The following is a 17,005-nucleotide window of genomic DNA, read 5'->3' on the forward strand; positions in this document are numbered from 1 at the left end:
TGCAACTTGCTCCAATTGTACAACCCTCCAAAATACCTGCTTTTTGAACTCTGGCCTTGTGCGCTACCCAAATTTTTCTGTCTCCACTAGCAGAGAACATGCTTTCAGTTGTCTAGACCCTGAGCTGTGGATGTCTTTCCCCAATCTTTGCTGCCTCTTCCTCTGTCCCTCCTCTCTATGAAGATTGTTCTCCATAACTGACATTAATGTTGTTTTTGGTTACCTCTTTCACTGTTTCCTGATGTAGCTCATTGTCAAACTTTATTCTGTTTTGACCCTGTGAGACACCTTGTGACATATTACTATATGGAAATGCAAGATATTGTTATGGTTAATGATCCTAATAGAAATACATAAGCCTATATTAACAAGACTGTTGATCACAACTTCGTATGGATATAACTTTAGATGTTTGTAACCTCCACATTTTATAAAAAATATTCTCCTGTGTTTATCTATTTGATTCATTATCTTACACTTATTATCTTCTATGATGTCAAGCTGCCTGTATCTCGATTGTTTTATTTTTAAGGTGCAGTAATAACAGCCTGTCTCAATTTACTGCCAAATTGCAAATCTCAACCAATCAGAAGTCAGAAAAGTAACTACAGTGTAATCGTACCATCATTCACGCCCACAGGTCACAGTGGAATATTGATACATTAACCTCTCAAGTGACAATACTGTCTCCCACAGCAGAGCTGCATGCAGAGACAGACGCGGGAGAAAGAAGGTGATTGACTTTTGCAGACAGAAAACGTGTTATATATTAGCCTTGTCAGCCATCATAAAGTATTCCCCTAAGTATCAGTAAATGTGCAATCTGTCCACTTCCTTGCACAATCCCCCATCCTCCCAGCAGCATTCCCATTCTAACTCAACAACGTCCAGCTCTTAACAGCTGCTTAAAGCTGATACAAGCACCTTCTATCTCTCAGCAGGCTGTTCTTACATAACCATTTATTTTTCCAGATATTTTTAAAGAGCCTGCAGGATTTAATTATGTACACAGACACTCCTATAAACTCTATTCTGAGAGCTTTATTGACTTTTCAGTGGTGCCTGCATATTCCTACAATTAAAGCAAATAAAACTTTCCATTTATGCCAAACTTTGACCAAGTTTGTGTTTGCTGTAATAACATTATTCTGCACATACAGATAATAGATATCATGATCAGCCAAGCTTTTTCAACTTCCTCATCTTTTCTGTAATCTATTGGTTCCTTCACTCTCAGAATCTAATACAAACCCCAGCCTAGAATCTTAGACCATTAAAGTGACAAGGGCAGTGACAAGGGCAGTGACAAGGACAAGTCGATATGATCAACCTGATTCATGTTTTAATTTTGTTTTGGAACACTGTGCAAGGTGTGATTGGTCTGCTTTTTCAAGAGTTTGTTGCTCAATCTGGGACTGGGTAGTTCAGTCTTTTCACATTTCTTTCAATTACCAGCCAGTGACTGATAGATTAAAGTTCTCCAGCTGAATGATGACCAGATATCATGGGTTCCACAAGAAAGGGAGCTGGAGAGTGAGAGGGGGAAGACAGGGAAAGCTGTTGGCTTTGTCTGCTGTTTCCAGTGTGATTCCTTGCTTTTTTACAAGACTCCTGCTACCCTGCATTCAATACAGCGTGTGACATTTCATACACAGCAGGCAGCCACAGGCACACCAGGCCTGTCTGTAGAAACCTACCTTTTTTTCCCATATATCTCCAGTGGAATTATGCACTTCAACTGCTCTCTGAGCTATTCTAATTTCCCTTCCCCTCTTTAAGCTGCCCTGTGAGCCATGAGTATGCATTAAAATCTCCCTAAAACAGTTACCCAGAGGCAATGTAATTCCAAAACAAGCACCTAACACTTCACAGCTAAGAAGTAATGGATTAATTTGAACCTAATGTCGCCCCAGTTTACTGCTCCAAATGTTCTGCTGCAGACATAGCCCGGAGGCATAGTGTTGTGGCATGAACACAACTCCTGGAACCGCAGCTACAGTTGGCTTAACATCTGTGCCTCACATTTACCATGTGCCTCATTATCCTGCGCCCCACTGTGCCTACCTGTCCCAATCAAGCTTCTCAGCCACAGGCTATCCAATTTTTCCCCAACTAAGAATCTTTGTTCTCTTTCTCACTTACTAAATTTCTGAGGGACCTCTGTGCCCTTAGCAGTAGGGGTTTCTGTACAGGCATACCTTATATGTTCTGCAGACTTTTAACATTTCTTTAATAAACAAGGAGTAGGAGAGAGAGAAAAAAAAGAAAAAAACATAAAAATGCTCCAACCTGTCACTAAATAAATCTTTTCTTTCCCTGCTGCTTCTAATACGGAACCTGAACACATCAGAAAGTTGTTTGTTTGACTTTATGGGGTTGATTTATTTTGAGAGTGTAAAGTGTGAACACTGGGATCGGCAAGCATGCATTTTTGAGTTGAAGAAACCAGAGAAATGATTAGAGCCTACTTTTCAAAAGAAAATATTTTTTCTGAATAGTAAATGTTTTTACTGGGCACCACCTGATTTAACTTGAAAAGCTTGTTTCCAGTGAGGCCCTGAAGTATAAAATATTTGTTACCAAAGCCAATTAAAATATAAAAATAGATTAAACAGTCACAAGTATGCACTAAAATACTAGTTTACATACAAGCTATAATAGGTACATTGTTGAAATGCTGTAATTACTGTGTGGATTTTGGGTTCTGGAGGCTTGCTAGATAGACATGAATCGAGATCCAAGCTTGTACAGTATTGTGCTTACATTGGACGTATGGAACTGATCATGTGACATTACATTGATGACATCACCATTCCAAGACATTGAATAATTATCCTCACTTGGAAAACTTTAAATAAACTTTCCAACCCTGATTTCAAAATATGATAAAAGCTTACAAAACATCTATTCAGCACCATTTCCCCAATGTCCACACACTTGGGATTCCCAGAATGATGATCATTTAGATTTTTTCAGGTAGTTGTAAAGAATTAGCCTCCATCTGTTTTATTTCAGTAATAGCCATAAGAGAAATATTCCAGTTCCTCTCCTTTTGTGCAGGATTCTGCTGAGTCTATATCTATTTCCTGCCCACCTCAGTATCAAAAACCCGAATGTTTCTCTTCCTCCTTAAAAACATTTGTTTGACACAGCAAACATTTAATTGACCATAATGCTGGATTGAAATTAATACTGTGGATAAGATTTGGTATGATAAGGAAAATATGAAGGCCTTTTTCCAAGCCATGGGACTGTAGAGACTTACGAGACAAATGGAAACAACACAGCCCATTGTGCTTACGCAGGTTTCTCCAGTAAAGAAAAGCTATGATTAAAAGTTTCTGATGATTTCCCCATCAAATGCCTGCAACTTGAACATATTAGGCAAGATTTGAGTGCAAACTGCCTCCCTGTTTTACTAATTTGCATTTCTACTCAGTTGAATTGTTCAAAGCAACAGGATGATTTTAAGATGGGCACTGAATTCAAAAAGTACTCTGGCAATGCTTGTGTTTTCTGTGTAGCAATAGCAGTCAGAAAGGCTGGATGCCATTTTTGTCTCAAAGATAATTACACAATTACATCTTTCAATATGACTTGCATCATGGCCTAAGCTTGTTCGCAATGGAAACGTGTTTGAGCAACATTTTTCAAGAAGGTTATACGATCAAAGTTAAAATAAGGGATCTAGGAATCTCATCACATTCCATCGATCCAGCTTTAATTTTTCACAATTGCTTAAATGCTTTTACAAACCAAAGCACAAAGTTAACCTGTTTTACATCTATGATCTCTGCTTACTTACGGCTCGCTTTTTTGATAAATGCAGAGGCTGTTACAATGTACTCCCAGAGTTCCTCACACAACTTTCAGCAAAAATACAGAAAAAGGCAGCAATGCAAACAACTCCCACACAATTTTTACACATTTCCTAAAATGTAGAATATATTTATGCATTGATTGATATTTGCTTATTTTGATGGTGGCATATGGCTCAGTGGTTAGAACTACTGCCTCACAGCACCAGGGACTTGGATTCGATTCCACTCTTGAGTGACTGTTTGGAATTTGTACATTTCCCCGTGTCTCATGGGATTGCTCTGGTTTCCTCCCACAGTTCAAAGATGTGCAGGTTAGATGGATTGCCCATAGTTGAGAGTGTGTTGCCGGAAAAGCACAGCAGGTCAGACAGCATCCGAGGAGCAGGAGAATCGACATTTCGGGCATCACACCTTCATCAGGAATGAGGCTTGTGGGTCGGGGCTGAGAGATTAATAGGAGAGGGGTGGGGTGGGGGAAGGTAGCTGGGGAAGTGATAGGTGGATGAATGTGAGGGAGAAGGTGATAGGTCAGAGGGGGCGATGATGGACGGGTCCAGAGGGTAGTGCCGAGTTGCAGGCTTGGTACTGGGATAACGTGGGGAAAGGGGAATGAGGAAGCTGTTGAAATCCACATTAATCCCGTGTGGTTGCAGGGTTCCAAGGCGGAATGTGAGGCGTTCCTCCTCCAGGCATCTAGTGGTAACAGTTTGGCGGTGGAGCAAGCCCAGGACCTGCATGTCCTTGCTGGAGGGGAAGGGGAGGGTAGGGGGAGTTGAAGTATTTGGCCATGGGGCGGTGGGATTGGCAGGTGCGGGTGTCCCAGAGATGCTCTCTGAAACCAGGTGCAATAGATGACAGTCAGAAATTCACCTGTACCTCTACCAATGTTATCTACTGCATCCGTTGCACCCAATGTGGTCTCCTCTACATCGGGGAGACAGGATGTCCTCTTGCGGATCATTTTGCCCTACTGACCCATCCATCCAACCCCCCCACTCCCGACCTATCACCTTCTCCCTCACTTTTATCCATCTATCGCTTTCCCGGCTACCTTCCCCTAACCCCAACCTCTGCCCATTTATCTCTCAGCCCTGACTCACAAGCCTCATTCCTGGAGAAGGGCTTATGCCTGACACGGTGATTCTCCTGCTCTTCGGATGCCGCATGACTGGCTGTGCTTTTCCAGCACCACACTCTCCACTCTGATCCCCAGCATCTGCAGTCCTCACATTCTCCTCTGGATTGCCCATAGTGTCCAGGGATGTGCAAACTAGGTGGATTAGGCTAGGAAATGCATGGTTACAGGGATAGGGTGGGTCTAGGTGGGATGCTCTTTGGAGGGGTAGATGTCGACTCGATGGGCCGATTGGCCTGCTGCTGCTCTGTGGGGATTCCATGATATGTTTAAATTGTATTTTGCTTATGTCATATTGATAGGATTATTAAGAAGGCTTATGGTGTATTACTTTTCACTAGCAGGGGAACTGAGTTTAAGAGCTGCAAGGTTATGCTGCAGCTCTATAAAGCCCTGGTTAGACCACACTTGGAATGTTGTGTTCTGTTCTGGTTGTCTCATTATAGAAAAGATGTGGAAGCTTTAGAGAGGGTGCAGAGGGGATTTACCAGGATGTTGCCTGGACTGGAGGGCATGTCTTATGAAGAAAGGTTGAGGGAGCTAGGAGTTTTCTCCTTGGAGTGAAGAAGAATGAGAGGTGACTTGATAGAGGTGCACAAGATGATGAGAGGCAAAGATAGAGTGGATAGTCTTTTTCCCAGGGCGGAAATGTCTATCACAAGGGGACATAATTTTAAGGTGATTGGAGGAAGGCTGAGGGGAGATGTCAGAGGTCGGTTCTTTACACAGAGAGTGGGGTGTGTGTGGAATGCACTGCCAGCGGTGGGAGTAGAGTCAGAGACATTAGGGATATTTAAGCGACTCTTGGATAGGCACATGGATGATAATACAATGTAGGGCATGTAGGTTGGTTTGATCTTAGAGTAGGATAAAAGATCAGCACAATATCGAGGGCAATGTTCTCTGTTCTATTACTTCTTTCTTTGTTTGCAAAACTTAACTCCTTCAATTTCGTGCAATGGATTTGTACTGGAGATCAGCCAAGATCCAATAGATTAACAGGCTCCAAGGATCAAATGGTCTCCTCTTCCTGCTGTTTCCATGATCCCATTGCAAAAGTGATCACCTTACAAAAGTGCCTAATTGGCTGTGCAATGCTTTGGTGCAGGTGCTATGTAAATACTTTTTCTTTCCTTCCAATACCAAAAGAGTAAATAGACGTTTCAAATACAGCTAATCATTTTCTTGCTGATAACTTAGATTAGTATAATCTGGATGGGGTGAAAAATTGCCAGCCTGTTCTGAAATATTTCCAATGTTTTTACGTCAGTGTTTACAACTTAAAATTAAAAAACATCTGGAACCAAACATCTGGAGCCACAGAGGAGAAACAGATCCTGACAAATGGGAAAGCGCAAAGACATCTCCACATTATCTACAATGACATCTTCACTACAAGAGAGAAGAAGGCTATTCAGCCAATTATATCTGTACTAATCCTACTAAGACTTCACCAGGACAGAGTTGTTTTTCCTTTCTTAACCACCAGCAGTGACCATCTTTCTTAGGAAACCAATATTATTAAAAAGACTAATTCCCTTATCTTGTGAGTGCATATGTTTTAATTCATGAACAATTCATCAGTGGATTGGAAGGAATGATAATTTGACAAACGACAAAACCACAGTTCTTCTGAAAATGATCAACCGACTGAAAAGTGATATTGACCACTTGAACCAACTCAATGAGCTTGCTGACAGGTGATTGCAATTATGCAATGATCTCACTGGCCAAGAGTGCACAAACTCAATAAGCTTATTGATTTATGATTCCATTAACTCAATGCTTTCACTGACTAGTGATCACACCAGTTCAATATTTTCAGTTAACGAGTGACTGCACAAGCCTCACGATCTATCGTGGTCTGTTGTTAGTGAATCTTTAATAAACTAGGAACGTTCATATTACACATACATCCAGAATTCAGGAGACTGAAACTCAAGTGCTGACATTAGATTGGCACGTGCAGCAGATGATGTGCAACTGGGAGGCTTCGTTCTGTAGCTGAGTGTGCCTCATTGACCACTGCTCTCATCCACAAAGTAACTCTGAATCAGTGTGGAAACAGGCCCTTCGGCCCAACAAGACCTAATCGACCCTCCAAAGAGTATCCCACTCAAACCCACTCCCCATTATTCTACATTACCCCTTAGTAATGTGCCTAACCTACACACCCCTGAACACTATAGGCAATTAGCATGGCCAATTCACCTAACCTGCACATCTTTGGACTGTGGGAGGAAACCGGAGCACTCAGAGGAAACCCACGCAGACACAGGGAGAACGTGCAAATTCCACACAGATAGTCGCCCAAGGCTGGAATTGAACTTGGGTTCGTGGTGCTAACCACTGAGTCATTGTGCCACCCCAGAGCATGGTTGTTTTCATCCATGCAGCTTCCTCATTGGCTGGTTGCATTTCAATGCCATTAGAGAAAACATAATATTGACAGAATTCTAATCTCAAACACCTTGGAAAAAATTTAAACTTAGAATAGAAAATCCTCAGGTTTATTCAAATGTTTAGCAATCTGTATAATATGGTTGTGAGCTTCAACATAGCCAAAAAGACTTGTACTTATGTCATGCTTTTCACAAAATGCATAGATATAAAGCATGTGTAACTCAAAACACTTTTCAAACAATGAAGCACTTTTTGAATTATTGTTCCTGTTATAATGTAGAAAATGCAGCAGTCATTCTGTGCATACCAAACTCACACATAAAGGGAACCTCTGTTTAAAGGAACGCGACTCTAATAACAAAGCGATATTGATCAGATCATGACATTGATAGAAGGATTTCTATTTCTGTTGGCAGGGATAGTATCCCTTCCATTCTTCAACTAGTGCTACAAGGTCTTCTACATCCACCCAAAATGATGAGTGTTCATATTAACTTCTAACTCAAAGGACCGTACCTCTAACAGTGCAGTACTCTGTTCATACTGCACCCCGAATGCAGCTTTGAGTTTTGGGCTCAATCCTGGGACCTCGCTACCAACTGAGCATAAACCTGAAGTGGTGAGAGATTGTATCTTGGTGGATATCTCAGAGTTCCTGCTTCAGCATGCTTAGGTGCTGGCTGGAGATCTGAATCCAAAATTATCTTTTGGATTAAAACAAATCCCCAGCTATTTTGCTTGAACACAAATACATTATTATGATGGCTAGATTAGATTACTTACAGTGTGGAAACAGGCCCTTCGGCCCAACAAGTCCACACCGACCCGCCGAAGTGCAACCCACCCATATCCCTACATTTACCCCTTACCTAACACTATGGGCAATTTAGCATGGCCAATTCACCTGACTCGCACATCTTTGGACTGTGGGAGGAAACCGGAGCACCCAGAGGAAATCCATGCAGACACGGGGAGAACGTGCAAACTCCACACAGTCAGTCGCCTGAGTCAAGAATTGAACCCGGGTCTCTGGCGCTGTGAGGCAGCAGTGCTAACCACTGGGCCACCGTGCCGCCCACTATGGAATTGCATAGAACTCTTCCCACGTCAAAATAATCCTGCTGCACATATTTAAGAAAATAAACTGACCAAAATTCTTCATTATCAAGACAAACACTTTCTCTTTGCGATTATGATGCATTTCATTGAACGGCTATTTATTCTTATGTAACTTAGTACCAAGTAAATATCGTTGAAATCCCCAAAAGGAACTCAAAACATATGTTCATGTTGCAAACCTGGCAAAGTTAACAGAGGAATTCTCCTTCTTTTTCCCTAATTTTAAATAACCAGGCTGTGCTCCAACTCGGAGGGTGGGGGATGCAGGCCACCTCTCAGGGTTAGTTCAGAGCATCAAATGAAGAGAATAAAAGTAATCTTTGTTTAGAGGAACACAAGTCGATTGGAAAGAATCAATTCTAATCAAACTGCCTCTACTTTAAAAGGACAATACCTACAGATGCATCACTCAATGTGTCAACAGCTGTCTCTCAAAGGTTATGCTATCAATTTGCCTTTTGTTGTGACCGTAGACTCACTTCAAAGATCATAAATAGCTCCCTGTGAGTCACTGCAGCATCCCACTCTCTGGGATCTCATCTAATATACCACGAGCAAACTTTCCAGACACTTGTTTCCACTTTTGAGATTTTCCACTAGATTTCTGTGGTACTTTGTATGGCACTGTCTCACTCTTTGAAAGACATTATGCAACAGTAGTGTTTAATAGTGTCCGGCCTTAAGCCCTTGCTTCATGGCTTGGCCAGATATATCCACACCTGGCAAAATGCCCAGGTGATCTTTTGGGATTTATACTTGGAATAAACTTTAATGACGTGAACTAAATTATCGTACACACACACACACACACACACACATATTTTATATATATATATGCATACATCAAGTGCATATCCATGAGACAGAAAAAGCCCACAGTTAACATGAAGGTTGAGAAGCTGACATAAACCTTTAAGTTTCACTCATTTTCGTTCTACTCCTATTAACCTGGGACATATAAAATAGCTCATAGAAATGTGACATTCTCGATCAAAAACAACCAATAAAACTTGTCAAAATGAGGGCAGTTCTTGTTCTCTCACGCACTGTTTTGCATGTGACTGAATGTCAGGAAATTAAACTCGACTGTAGCCCTCTCCTACACTCATTGCTCAAAATATAAATCTTGAGAACTTCAGGCAAAATTAAACAAGATCTGACAAATTTTGAGTGGAGAAATATAATAATTATATTCCTAAATTCACATTTTAAACTCATTCTAGGAGAATTCAGCAATGTGTCAAGATCCTTTACACTGCTGAGAAAAAGTGGGACCTGAATTAGTTTGAAATGCTCCTTTGAAGTTTTATTCTCTATCTATGTTCTCAATATTCTTCTCTTGAATCAGTAGCATCTGTATCAACAAATATAAGACACAGCAGTTATCAGAAACTATCGCCGATTGTTGTGGTGTATTTGCATTTGAAAAGAGCTTGAGGACAGATATTGTTCTCTTTGCTTGAGTTTTCAGTCTGAAGATTCGAGGAGAATAATTCCTTCCCCTTCATGTGAAACTATCATTGCTTGTACGTGGGTCATTCTGCGATGTATGGCTGAAGATAATTATGAACAGACTATGTCATTGATTTCTAATCAGCTTTCTGAAATTCATCCCATATATTTCTTTCTATTTTCCTGCCTCTCAGATATTCACAGACATTTACATCTTGTTGATTTTGGTTGTCTTTTCAGTGACGTGAAAGCCAGGTGCAATTCTGTGAGAATTATTGACACAGGAGAGTGTGGAATACAAGAATGAAGCATGGAGAATGTGTTAACAGACAATGCAGGAGGATGTCGAAAAGTGTGGCCCTGGAGAAGCACAGCAAGTCAGGCAGCATCCGAACTGCAGGAGAATCAATGTTTTGGGCATAAGCTCTTCATCAGAAATTCTTAATGAAGGGCTTATGCCTGAAACGTCGATTCCCTTGCTTTTCGGATGCTGCCTGACCTGCTGTGCATTTTCAGCATCACTCTTTTCGACTCTGATCTCCAGCATCTGCAGTCTTCACTTTCTCTCAATCCAGGACGATGTAGCACATGCCGTAATGCAAACCACACAGAATACACTCTCATTCACAAAGGGAAGGTGAGGACCTATTGATATTATTGCTGGACTGTTAATCTAGAGAAATGGATAGTATTCTAGGGACCCAGGTTCAAATCCCATCTCAGCAGATGGTGGAATTTGAGTTTAATAAAAGAAAATCTGGAATTAAGAATTTACTGATGACCATGAAATCATTGCCAATTGTTGGAAAAACCCATCTGGTTCACTAATGCCCTTCAGTGAAGGAAATCTGCCATCCTCACCTGGTCTGGCCTACATGTGACTCCAGACCCACAGCAATGGGGTTGACTCTCATTTGCCCTCTGAAATGACCTAACAAGCCATTCAGTTACAATTGCTACAAAGTGTCAAAGAAATTAAACCAAATGGATTACCTAGCATCAACCCATGACTGGAAAAAAACACCAAAACAGCTCTGTCAATGCTGCAAAATCCTCCTCACTAACATTTGGGGTGCTAGTGCCAAAATATTACAGACTAGTCAAGCAATAGTGTGACATTGTCTGTCAGGCATTATTCTGTGAGTATGACTATGTCCCAGACACCACCATCACCATTCCTGGATATGCCCTGTCCCACCAGCAGTACAGACCCAGCGGAGAGGGCAGCATGGTAGGATACAGTCAGGAGGGAATTGCCCTGGGAGTCCTCAACATTGACTCTTGAACCCAAGAATCCTCATGGCTTCAGGTTAAACATGGGCAAGCAAACCTCCTGCTGATTACTATGTACCGTCGTCCCTCAGCTGATGAGTCAGTACATCTCCATGTTGAACAATATTTGGAGGAAGCACTGAGGATGGCCAGGGCACAGAATGTCCTCTGAATGGCAGATTTCAGTGTCCACCCACCAAGAGTGGCTTGGCAGCAGCACTATCGATTGAGGTGGTCAAGTCCTAAAGGACATGGCTGCTAGACTGGGTCTGCAGCAGGTGGTGAGGGAACCAACAAGAGGGAAAAAAACATACTTGACCCCATCCTTACCAATTTGCCAGCTGCAGGTGCATCTGTCCATGACTGTATTAGTAAGAGTGACCACCGCACAGTCCTTGTGGTGACAAAGTCCTGCCTTCACATTGAGAATACCCTCCATTGTGTTGTGTGGCACTATTACCATGCTAAATGGGACAGGCTTTGAACAGACTTAGCAACTCAAAACTGGGCTTCCATGAGGCGTTGTGGGCCACCAATAGCAGCAGGATTGTACTCCAGCACAATCGGTAACCTCATGGCCCAGCATATCCCCCACTCAACCATTACCATCAGGCCAGGGGATCAACCCTGGTTCAATGGAGAGTGCAGGAGGGAATGCCAGGAACAGCACCAGGTATACCTGGGGATGAGGTGTCAACCTGGTGAAGCTACCAACAAGATTACATGTGTGCCAAACAGCATAAGCAATAAGTGATAGACATAGATAAGCGATCCCACAACCAGTGGATCAGATCTAAACTCTACAATCCTGCCACATGCAGTTGCGAATGGTGGTGGACAATTAAATAACTCACATGAGGTGGAGCCTCCACAAATATCCCATCCTCAAAGATGGAAGAGCCCAACACATCAGTGTAAAAGATCAGGCTGAAGCCTTTGAAGCAATCTTTAGCCAGAAGTGGTGAGTGGGTGATCCTTCTCGGCCTCCTTCAGTGATCCTCAATAACAGTCTTCAGCCAATTTGATTCACTCCACGTGATGTCAAGAAATGATTGGAGAGTCTGGATACTGCAAAGGCTCCGGGCCCTGACAACATTCTGGCAATAGTACTGAAGATTTGTGCTCCCCTAGTCAAACTGTTCCAATACAGTTACAACACTGGCATCTAACCAACAATGTGGAAAATCGCCCAAAAATGCCCTGCACATAAAAAGCAGGACAAATCCAGCCTGGCCAATCAGCTCCCCAAAAGTCGACTTTCCATCATTAATAAAGTGATGGACTGTGTCATCAACAGGGCTATCAAGCAGCATCTGCTCAGTAATAACTTGCTTAGTGACGCCCAGTTTGGGTTCCCCCAGGATCACTCAGCTCCTGACCTCATTACAGCCTTGATTTACTCATGGACAAAAGAGCTGAATTCCAGAGGGGAGGGGAGAGGGACAGCCGTTGACATCAAGGCTGCATTTGACCGAGTGTGGTATCACAGAGCCTGAGCAAAACTGGAATCAATGGGTATCGGGGACAAACTCTCTGGTGGTTGGAGTCACACCTGACACAAAGGAAGATGGTTGTGGATGTTGGAGGGTCAGTCATCTCACTCCAGGACATCTCTGCTGGAGTTCCTCAGGGTAGTGTGCTACACCCAATCACCTTCAGCTGATTCATCATTGACCTTCCCTCCATCGACAGGTCAGAAGTGGGAATGTTCGCCAATGATTGCAAAATGTTCAGTACCATTTGCCATCCCTCAGATACTGAAGCAGTCTATGTCCAAATACAACAAGATCTGGACAATATCCAGGCTTGGGTTGACATGTGGCAAGCAACATTCACGCCACACAAATGCCAGGCTATGACCATTAGATTAGATTACTTACAGTGTGGAAACAGGCCCTTCGGCCCAACAAGTCCACACCGACCCGCCGAAGTGCAACCCACCCATACCCCTACATTTACCCTTTACCTAACACTACGGGCAATTTAGCATGGCCAATTCACCTGACCTGTACATCTTTGGACAGTGGGAGGAAACCGGAGCACCCAGAGGAAACCCACGCAGACACGGGGAGAACGTGCAAACTCCACACAGTCAGTCGCCTGAGTCGGGAAATGAACCTGGGTCTCTGGCGCTGTGAGGCAGCAGTGCTAACCACTGTGCCACCGTGCCGCCCACAATAAGAGACAATCTAACCACCACCCCTTGACATTCAGTGGTGTTACCATCACTGAGTTCTTCACGATCAACATCCTGGGAGCATTCAATGATCAGAAACCCAACCAGAGTCACCACATAAATGCAGTGGCTACAAGAGCAGGTCAGAGGCTGGGTATCCTGCAGCGAGTAACTCACCTCCTGATTCCTGAAAGCCTGTCCATCATCTACAAGGTATGATTCAGGACTGTGAAGGAATACTCCCCATTTGCCTGGATGAGTACAACCCCAACAACACTCAGGAAGCTTGACACCATCTGGGACAAAGCAGCCCACTTGATTGACATCACATCCACTCCCTCCACCACTGACTCTCAGTAGCTGCACTGTGTACTATCTACAAGATACACTGCAGAAATTCACCAAAGATTCTCAGACAGCATCTTCCAAACCCACGACCACTTCCATCGAGAAGGTCAAGGGCAGCAGATACATGGCAACTCCACCACCTTCCAGTTCCCCTCCAAACCACTCACCATCCTGACTTGGAAATATATCACCATTCTCTAAGGTTGCGGAGTCAAAATCCTGAAATTCCCTCCTCAATAGCTTTGTGGGTCGACGTACAACACATGGACTGCAGCAGTTCAAGAAAGCAGATCGACCCACCTTGTCAAGGGATAACCAGAGATGGGCAATAAATGCTGGCCCAGCCAGTGACACCCACATCCCACAAAATAAATTTTAAAAACACTCACACCAACACCACTTTCCCCCAGACTGTGACACCTCACACAGGCATTGTGAAAAGGAGCCATAATCTTAAAATTAGAGCCAGACTCTCCAGAGAGATGTTAGGAAGCACTTTGAAGTAGTAGAAATTTGGAACTCTCTTCCACAAGATCTTATTGAATAGTGGAAAAGGCTCAAGTAGTTGAATGGCCTACTCCTGTTCCTATGTCCTTATAATATCTATCCACTCAGGGAAACACATTCATATGTTAAAAGAAATCTGATAATGCAGAAGAAGGACATTCGGCCCTTCAGTGTCTATGTAAAGAGCCATCAAAGTAGTCCCATTCCTCTTTTTTCCCTCTTCTATTGTATATCCATTTACCCACCTTGTCATTTTAAAATTATATTTACCACATTTACAAGTCCCAGCTGATCAAACGGAACCAACTATTACGTGTTCTGCTTGGCATAGCCCAAGCTGGCAGTATTAGGTGTGGTCTATTTCTGGGTTGGCTTGGTTAGCCTTGGTCTGAATTGGAAATGAATGTGTTCTGGCAGCTAATGGAATATGATGTGTGTTGGTTACACTCGGAATATTACAGCATGTTCTAGAGATATCAGGTGAGAAACTGTAGCCCCAGATATTGTTCAGCTTCTTCAGTACAACACTCATGAAAAAGGAGAAAAATAAAAATTAATCCAGCTGCGCAGTCACAGATATTAATAGCTTTTTTAAACAATGAATAATCTAACCAATGGACAGCATGAAGAAATTCACAATTTCAGCGCATGTTCAAGTTCAGAAATATGAGGATGGAAATAAGAACACATCATCTCATCTTTTTTGTCTGTCACTTACATCAAGACACTGAGCTTACAAGATGTATTATATCCCTCCTGTTTGGCATCAGGTCCCCAATGAATTACATTTCACACTGTCAGGGGTCGGAGGTGAGAAAGAGTTGGTTTCACTACAGCCATCTGAAGTGACTCACTTTACTTTTTCAGCTTGCACTGATTTTAAAGCCCAACTCAATTTATTGAACCTTTTTTGCTTCATTTCCACTTCCTTCTTTTTCTGTGCCATTAATTCTGCGCAGGGAACAGGGGCTTGATTTACAAGATCAGGAACATAGACACAAGGAACAAGAACAGGGCACTCAGCCCTTCAAACCTGCTCCACAGTTTCAGCACTTGGGGGCTACGATGTTGTGGCCAAAACGGCGACATGGGTTTCACTGGGGCAGGAATGTTCCAGGGTTTAGAATGTTTAAAAGGAACAGGGAGGGTGGAAAAAGAGGAGGGGGTGTAGCATTGCTAATCAGAGAGTGTATCACAGCTACAGAAACGAAGGTTGTTGAGGAAGGTTTGTCTACTGAGTCAGTATGGGTGGAAGGTAGGAACAGCAAGGGAACACCCACTGCATTGGGGTTTTCTACAGACCCCCTAATAGCAGTAGGGAAATTGAAGATCTCATAGGTGGGCAAATTCTGGAGAAATGCAGATGTAGCAGGGTTGTTGTTATGGGTGATTTCAACTTTCCCAATATCGACTGGAACCTCCTAAATGTGGATGGTTTGGATGGAGCCACATTTGTCAGGTGTGTTCAGGAGGGTTTCCTTACTCAGTATGTAGACAGGCCGACGAGGGGAGAGGCCATTTTGGATTTGGTGCTCGGCAACGAGCCAGGACAGGTGTCAGATCTCACGGTGTTCTCTGACCACAACTGCCTCACATTTACCATAGTCATGGAGAGGGAAAGGAGCAGTTACCGAGGGAAGAGATTTAATTAAGGAAAAGAAAATTATGACGCTATCAGACAGGAGTTGGGAAGTACAGACTGGGAGCAATTGTTCCACAGAAAGGGTACAGCAGACATGGGGAGACTGTTTAAGGAGCAGTTGTTGTGAGTGATGCATGAATTTGTACCTCTGAGACAGGTAAGAAGGGGTAAGATTAAGGAACCTTGGATGATGAGAACAGAGGAGCTTCTCATCAAAAGGAAGAAGGCAGCTTACGTAAGGTGGAGGAAGCAAGGATCTAGCACAGCTTTAGAGGATTACAGACTTACTAGAAAGGAGCTCAGAAATGGACTGAGGAGAGCCAGGAGGGGGCACGAGAAAGGCTTCGCAAGAAGGATTAGGGAGAACCCAAAGGCATTTTACTCATAGTGAGGAATATGAGAATGATCAGGGAGAAGGTAGGGCCGGTCAGGGATAGGGGAGGGAACTTGTGTGTGGAGTCTGAGCAGATAGGGGGAAGCCCTAAATGAGGTTTTTGCTTTGGTTTTTTCTTAGGAAAGGGACCTTGTTGTGAATGAGAACTTTGAGGAGCTGGGATACCGGCTTGACCAGATCAAGATTGATGAAATTGATGTGCTGGAAATTTTGGGAAACATTAAGATTGATAATTCCCCAGGACCAGACCAGATTTATCCCAGGCTGCTCTGAGAAGCGAGAAAGGAGGTTGCTAAGCCGCTGGTGAGGATATTTACCTCCTCACTCTCCACGGGGATTGTACCAGAGGATTGGAAGGAGGCGAATGTTGTTCCTCTTTTCAAGAAGGGTAATAGGGAAATCCCTGGCAATTACAGACCAGTCAGTCTTACGTCTGTGGTCAGCAAAGTTTTGGAAAGAATTCTGAGGGATAGGATTTATGACTATTTGGCAAAGCATAGTGTGATTAAAGACAGTCAGCATGGCTTTGTGAGGGGCAGGTCATGCCTCACAAATCTTACTGAGTTCTTTGAGGAGGTGACAAGACAGGTCGATGAAGGTCGAGCAGTGGATGTGGTGTATATGGATTTCAGCAAGGCATTTGATAGGGTTCCCCATGATAGGCTCATTCATAAAGTCAGGAAGTATGGGATACAGGGAGATTTGGCTGTCTGGATTCAGAGTTGGTTGGTTGACA

This window comes from Hemiscyllium ocellatum, chromosome 13 (genome assembly GCF_020745735.1).
Source record: "Hemiscyllium ocellatum isolate sHemOce1 chromosome 13, sHemOce1.pat.X.cur, whole genome shotgun sequence".
Classification (NCBI taxonomy): domain Eukaryota; kingdom Metazoa; phylum Chordata; class Chondrichthyes; order Orectolobiformes; family Hemiscylliidae; genus Hemiscyllium; species Hemiscyllium ocellatum.